Consider the following 7487-nt stretch of genomic DNA (forward strand, 5'->3'; position numbering starts at 1 on the left):
CGGTGACTACAGTACCCGTCTATAGCGGGAGATGAGAAGAGGCCCGGTGACTACAGTACCCGTCTATAGCGGGAGATGAGAAGAGGCCCGGTGACTACAGTACCCGTCTATAGCGGGAGATGAGAAGAGGCCCGGTGACTACAGTACCCGTCTATAGCGGGAGATGAGAAGAGGCCCGGTGACTACAGTACCCGTCTATAGCGGGAGATGAGAAGAGGCCCGGTGACTACAGTACCCGTCTATAGCGGGAGATGAGAAGAGGCCCGGTGACTACAGTACCCGTCTATAGCGGGAGATGAGAAGAGGCCCGGTGACTACAGTACCCGTCTATAGCGGGAGATGAGAAGAGGCCCGGTGACTACAGTACCCGTCTATGCGGGAGATGAGAAGAGGCCCGGTGACTACAGTACCCGTCTATAGCGGGAGATGAGAAGAGGCCCGGTGACTACAGTACCCGTCTATAGCGGGAGATGAGAAGAGGCCCGGTGACTACAGTACCCGTCTATAGCGGGAGATGAGAAGAGGCCCGGTGACTACAGTACCCGTCTATAGCGGGAGATGAGAAGGGACTGAGGCCCAGTGACTACAGTACCCGTCTATAGCGGGAGATGAGAAGAGGCCCGGTGACTACAGTACAGAAGAGGCCCGGTGACTACAGTACCTGTTTATGATGCTGCATCTGTAGTCTCTCCAGCTTGCATCTCTCCCTCTGGGCCTGGACAAGATGTCAGAGGAACAAACCAACAGAAATGGATGAACACACATCAGGAAAACCCACACACGGGAGGTGGGGGAGATGAGAACCTCCTAGTCAATGCAAAGTGCTGTGAAACAGTCTGCGTCCCAAGAGGCTCCCTATTCCCTATACAGTGCACTATTGACCAGGGCCCACAGGTATGTGCACTACATAGAAAATGGGGTGCCATTTAGGAAGTAGATGAAAGCAGCTCCTAACCTGATTGGTGAGGTTGGTCACCTGACCCTGCAGCCTCTCCACCTGTCTCCTCAAGTCCTCCTTTTCCTCGTTCATTCGTTCCCTGTCGCTCCTCTCTTTCCTAAAGTCCTCCTCAAAGATCTTCACCTGAGAGAGTAGATACAGCAATGGGAGGAGGATTACCTCGGGTACTAAATTGGTGAGGGAGGAGGATTACCTCGGGTACTAAATTGGTGAGGGAGGAGGATTACCTCGGGTACTAAATTGGTGAGGGAGGAGGATTACCTCGGGTACTAAGTTGGTGAGGGAGGAGGAAGGAGGATTACCTCGGGTACTAAATTGGTGAGGGAGGAGGATTACCTCGGGTACTAAGTTGGTGAGGGAGGAGGAAGGAGGATTACCTCGGGTACTAAATTGGTGAGGGAGGAGGAAGGAGGATTACCTCGGATACTAAATTGGTGAGGGAGGAGGATTACCTCGGGTACTATGTAGGTGAGGGAGGAGGATTACCTCGGGTACTATGTAGGTGAGGGAGGAGGATTACCTCGGGTACTATGTAGGTGAGGGAGGAGGATTACCTCGGGTACTATGTAGGTGAGGGAGGAGGATTACCTCGGGTACTATGTAGGTGAGGGAGGAGGATTACCTCGGGTACTATGTAGGTGAGGGAGGAGGATTACCTCGGGTACTAAGTTGGTGAGGGAGGAGGATTACCTCGGGTACTAAGTGTGTCCAACTGACCTGTTCCTTTAACACCGTTATCTGAGTGAGAAGCTCCCGCCTCAAGTTACTAGGCATGTCGTCATGGTTACCACTGGTGCCCTGGCCCGGTGGCTGCTGGGAGGACGGGGGAGGATGCAGGTTCAGGGCCTTTTCTAAAGCCTGAAGGGTGGCAGAGGGAGACAGTAAATTAGAACACAGTACACACACACACACACAGTACACACACACACACACACACACACACACTACACACACAGTACACACACACACACAGTACACACACACACAGTACACACACACACACACACGATAGAGACCCTGTTGAGGCGTTGTATCTCCTTCTCCTGGTACTCTCTCTGTTTACTGAGGGGCAGCAGCTGATCCTGCAGGTAACGAACCTTCTGCTTCAACTCTGTGGTCTCAGAGTTCAGACACTCCTTCTCCCCCTGAAAACATTCACACAACATTACCACAACCTGCTTCGACTCCCCCTGTTCAGAGTTCATTCACAGTTTAAACTGAAGGATGTGACATTCTGATAAGTAATGTTCCACATGTCAGAGACTGTCAGGTTAAAGTTCATCTGATGGTGACCTAACAATGACCAACACTATATCAGTCAACCTGGCATGTTTTCACAAAAAAGGTTCTACCCCCCAAGCCACCAGACTGCTGAACAGCTTCTACCCCCCAAGCCGCCAGACTGCTGAACAGCTTCTACCCCCCAAGCCGCCAGACTGCTGAACAGCTTCTACCCCTCAAGCCGCCAGACTGCTGAACAGCTTCTACCCCTCAAGCCGCCAGACTGCTGAACAGCTTCTACCTCCCAAGCCGCCAGACTGCTGAACAGCTTCTACCCCTCAAGCCGCCAGACTGCTGAACAGCTTCTACCTCCCAAGCCGCCAGACTGCTGAACAGCTCATCAAAATGGCTACCCAGACTATTTGCATTGAGCCCCTTTATTATTTACATTGACCCTTGCACTGGACTCCACTACACATACTACACTGACAGTTCCAACACACACACACACACACACACACTTAATATCTATCCTGATTACCTCGTCACTTTTACCCTTACCTACATTCCCTTCAGAAGGTATTCACACCCATTGACTTATTCTACATGTTGTGTTTTTTGAATTTATTTAAAAAATACTAGTCCAACGCTCTAACCACTAGGCCTACGCTGCCGCCTCAGTGTTACTGCCTGAACAGTTCTACTGCCTAAATTGAAAATGGATTACATTTAGATGTTCTGTCACTGGTCAATGGGGACTTTAAAACAGTCACAGAGTTTAATGGTCAGAAACCTGAGTATGGATCAACAACATTATTAGTTACTCTACAATACTAACCTAATTGACAGAGTGAAAAGAAGGAAGCCTGAACAGAATAAACATATTCCAGAACACGCATCCTGTTTGCAACAAGGCACTAAAGTGAAACTGCAAAAGATGTGGAAAATAAATTAACTTTTTGTCCTGAATACAAAGTGTTGTATTTGCTTTGCCTCAAACATATTACTGAGTACCACTCCCGTATTTATAAGCATAGTGGTGGCTGCATCATGTTATGGGTATGCTTGTAATCAAAAAGGACTGGGGAGTTTTTCCAGGATAAAAAAAAAAAGAAATGGAATGGAGCAAAGCACAGTCAAAATCCTAGAGGAAAACCTGGTTCAGTCTGCTTTCCACCAGACACTGGGAGATGAAGTCACCTTTCAGCAGGACAATAAAGTAAAACACAAGGCGACAGGGTAGCCTAGTGGTTAGAGCGTTGGACTAGTAATCGAAAGGTTGCAAGTTCGAATCCCCGAGCTGACAAAAGGTACAAATCTGTCGTTCTGCCCCTGAACAGGCAGTTAACCCACTGTTCCCAGGCCGTCATTGAAAAAAAGAATTTGTTCTTAACTGACTTGCCTAGTAAAATAAAGAAGGTCAAATAGGAGTTGTTTACCAAGAAGGCAGTGAATGTTCCTGAATGGTTGTGTTACAGCTTTGACTTAAATCGATGGCAAGACCTGAAAATGGTTGTCTAGCAATGATCAACAACCAATTTGACCGAGCTTGATGAATTTATAAAATAATTAAAAAAAATATACATTTTTAAAAATGGGCAAATGTTGCACAATCCAGGTGTGGAAAGCTCTTAGAGACTTACCCAGAAAGACTCAAAAATCTGTAATCAAAGATGCTTCTACAAAGTATTGACTCGGGTGTGACTACTTGTGTAAATTAGATGCAGTTGAAGTCGTAAGTTTACATCCACTTAGGTTGGATTCATTAAAACTTGTTTTTCAACCACTCCACACATTTCTTGTTAACAAACTATAGTTTTGGCAAGTCTGTTAGGACATCTACTTTGTGCATGACAAGTAATTTTTCCAACAATTGTTTACAAAACAGATTATTTCACTGTATCACAATTCCAGTGAGTCAGAAGTTTACACACACTAAGTTGACAGTGCCTTTAAACAGCTTGGAAATTTACAGAAAATAATGTCATGGCTTTAGAAGCTTCTGATAGCTGATTGGCATAATTTGAGTCAATTGGAGATGTACCTGTGGATGTATTTCAAGGCCTACCTTCAACTCAGTACATCTGCTTGACGTCATAGGAAAATCAAAAGAAATCAGCCAAGACCTCTGAATTTTTGTAGACCTCCACAAGTCTGGTTCATCCTTGGGAGCAATTTCAAAACACCTGAAGGTACCACGTTCATCTGTACAAACAATAGTACGCAAGTATAAACACCATGGGACCATGCAGCCGTCATACCTCTCAGGAAGGAGACGCTTTCTGTCTCCTAGAGATGAAAGTACTTTGGTGCGAAAGTGCAAATCAATCCCAGAACAGCAGCAAGGACCTTGGCCAAAGATTCTGGAGGAAACAAGTACAAAGTATATATATCCACAGTAAAAGCGAGTCCTATGCTCGACATAACCTGAAGGCCACTCAGCAAAGGAAAGCCGCTGCTCCAAACCACCATAAAAAAGCCAGACTACGGTTTGCAACTGCAAATGGGGACAAAGATTGCACTTTTTGGAGAAATGTCCTCTGGTCTGATGAAACAAAAATAGAACTGTTTGGCCATAATGACCATTGTTATGTTTGGAGCAAAAGGAGGAGGCACAAGCCAAAAAACACAATCCCAACCGTGAAGCACGGGGTGGCAGCATCATGTTGTGGGGGTGCTTTGCTGCAGGAGGGACTGGTGCACTTCACCAAAATAGATGGCAGTATGAGGCAGAAAAATTGTGGATATATTGAAGCAACATTTCAAGACATCAGTCAGGAAGTTAAAGCTTGGTCGCAATGAATCTTCCGAATGGACAATGACCCCAAGCATACTTCTAAAGTTGTGGCAAATGGCTGAAGGACAACAAAGTCAAGGTATTGGAGTGGCCATCACAAAGCCTGACCTCAATCCTATAGATAATTTGTGGGCAGAACTGAAAAAGCGTGTGTGAGCAAGGAGGCTTACAAACCTGACTCTGTTACACCAGCTCTGTCAGGAGGAATGGGACAAAATTCACCCAGGTGCCTTGGGAAGCTTGTGGAAGGCTACTCAAAATATTTGACCAAGTTAAACAATTTAAAGGCACTGCTACAAAATACTAATTGAGTGTATGTAAAACCTCTGACCCACTGGGAATGTGATGAAAGAAATAAAATCTTAAATAAATCTGCTTTTATTCTGACATTTCACATTCTTAAAATAAAAAAGGAGGTGATCCTAACTGATAGATGGGTGAGATTATTTTATCAATTTTGAATCCAACAAAATGTGGAATAAGTCAAGGGGTATGACTACCCTGAAGGCCCCGGAGACTACCCTGAAGGCCCCGGAGACTACCCTGAAGGCCCCGGAGACTACCCTGAAGGCCCCGGAGACTACCCTGAAGGCCCCGGAGACTACCCTGAAGACCCTGGAGACTACCCTGAAGGCTCCGGAAACTACCCTGAAGGCTCCAGAGACTACCCTGAAGGCCCCGGAGACTACCCTGAAGGCCCCGGAGACTACCTTGAAGGCCCTGGAGACTACCCTGAAGGCCCCGGAGACTACCCTGAAGGCCCCGGAGACTACCCCGAAGGCCCTGGAGACTACCCTGAAGGCCCCAGAAACTACTCCAAAGGCTCTGTACATGCGAATATTACATCAATTATCTTAACCTGGTATCCCTGCATATTGACTCAGTACTGGTGTGTGTGTGTGTGTGTGTGTATATATATATATTAGTACTCTGCATTGTTGGGAAAAGGCTCATAACTAAGCATTTCACGGTTCAGTCTACACCTGTTGTATTCGGCGGTATGTGACAAAATGTAACATTACATCAGAAAAATTTGCACACAGAAGAAGTTATTAGGATAATTCAGTTGCTCCTGGCAGCCTGCAGTACCCCGAGTTGGCTTTCCTTCAACTTGAGATGCTCAATGAGAGGGGCAGCACTGAGCTAGCCCGCAACGTCACTTCCTGGAGTAGCTTAATCTGTGCATGTTATGTCTACATACATATTTGATTTCCTTGGCTTCAAATGAGCTATTTTTGAGTCCATTGTGTTACAACAGACTGGTGAGAAATACTCATTGGACCGTGGCTGAAGTGGTTCTCCTCCCCACTGACATGCACGTGTTCCCAGCAGTGAAGACCGGACACACACACACACACACAAAATGTTGTGTACGTTTGTTGAGTTTGTACCGTCTTGAGGACACGGTTGGGTCTGTACTAGGTTTCTGTCTGTTCTCACCTGTACGTTCTCAATCTTGGACTTGGCGAGCAGCAGCTTCTTATCGTGGTCCCGCTGCCTCTGTTCTCGCCCGCCTCTAAGTCCTGCACGGCCTTCTGGGAGTCCGCTAGCCGCTGATGGTGAGTCTGTGATCTGATCGGGGGGGGGGGGGAGGGGGTTTCAAACTCTTAAATACAGGGAGTATGTCTTTCAACGAGACATATGATCAGAATCATAATTTCAGACTCAGAAGAATGATGTGGAGCAGTTTAGGGATTAGCTCCAAGCTCGGAGGCCGTGGAAGTGTGTGGGCGTGTAGGTGTGTGCGTCTCAGTGTGTGTGAGCGCGTCTCAGTGTGTGGGTGTGTGCGCGTCTCGGGTGTGGGTGTGGTTCACAGCAGGAACAGTGAGTACCAGAGAGGTGAGGGGGGATTTCTGATGTGTCACAAGAATGTGTGGTTGACACACACACACACACAGCCTGGGTGTCATCTGAGTACACACCACTACATCTTCTCCATCAACACACACAGGTTACTATATGAACACAGTGTGTGTGTGTGTGAGAGAGAGAGCTAGAACATACCTTCTGTTCAAACTGTGACTTCATCGAGTTCCACTGGGCATCCCATTGCTTGTTAACATCCAGTACCTGTTATCATCATCATCACAACAGAAATATGACTGAAACCAATACGTCATGTACACATTTTGTTCACAGACTCTCTCAAGCGGGAACACGAACACCTTATCAAGAGCGTGTCCCAAAATGTCTCCCTATGAAAAGTGCACTACTATGTATTGACCCAGGTCAAAACTAGTGCACTACTATGTATTGACCTGGGTCAAAACTAGTGCACTACTATGTTAAAAAAAAAGAAGGGAATAGGGTGTCATTTGGGACATACACTTTTATAACAAAGACTTTTTTTACGTGGCAAGAGAACACCTGATGTAACGTTGAGAGGGACTCACATCTTTCCTCTGCTTCTCTAGAAGCTTGATCTTCTTCTCGTAGGCCTCTGGGTCACAGGGCTTGGCCAGGGCTTTCTCCATCTCTGTGGCATTCCCCCTCCGCTGTAGCACAAAGGGA

At 46.8% G+C, this 7487-nt stretch overlaps 1 pseudogene; it reads right to left on the reverse strand.

The window, feature by feature from the left end:
• Positions 1-617: 617 nt before the first annotated feature.
• On the reverse strand, positions 618-6886 carry LOC135529026 (TNFAIP3-interacting protein 1-like; annotated as a pseudogene).
• Between the last annotated feature and the right edge of the window lie 601 nt (positions 6887-7487).

Source organism: Oncorhynchus masou, unplaced genomic scaffold, assembly GCF_036934945.1.
Source record: "Oncorhynchus masou masou isolate Uvic2021 unplaced genomic scaffold, UVic_Omas_1.1 unplaced_scaffold_10815, whole genome shotgun sequence".
NCBI lineage: Eukaryota > Metazoa > Chordata > Actinopteri > Salmoniformes > Salmonidae > Oncorhynchus > Oncorhynchus masou.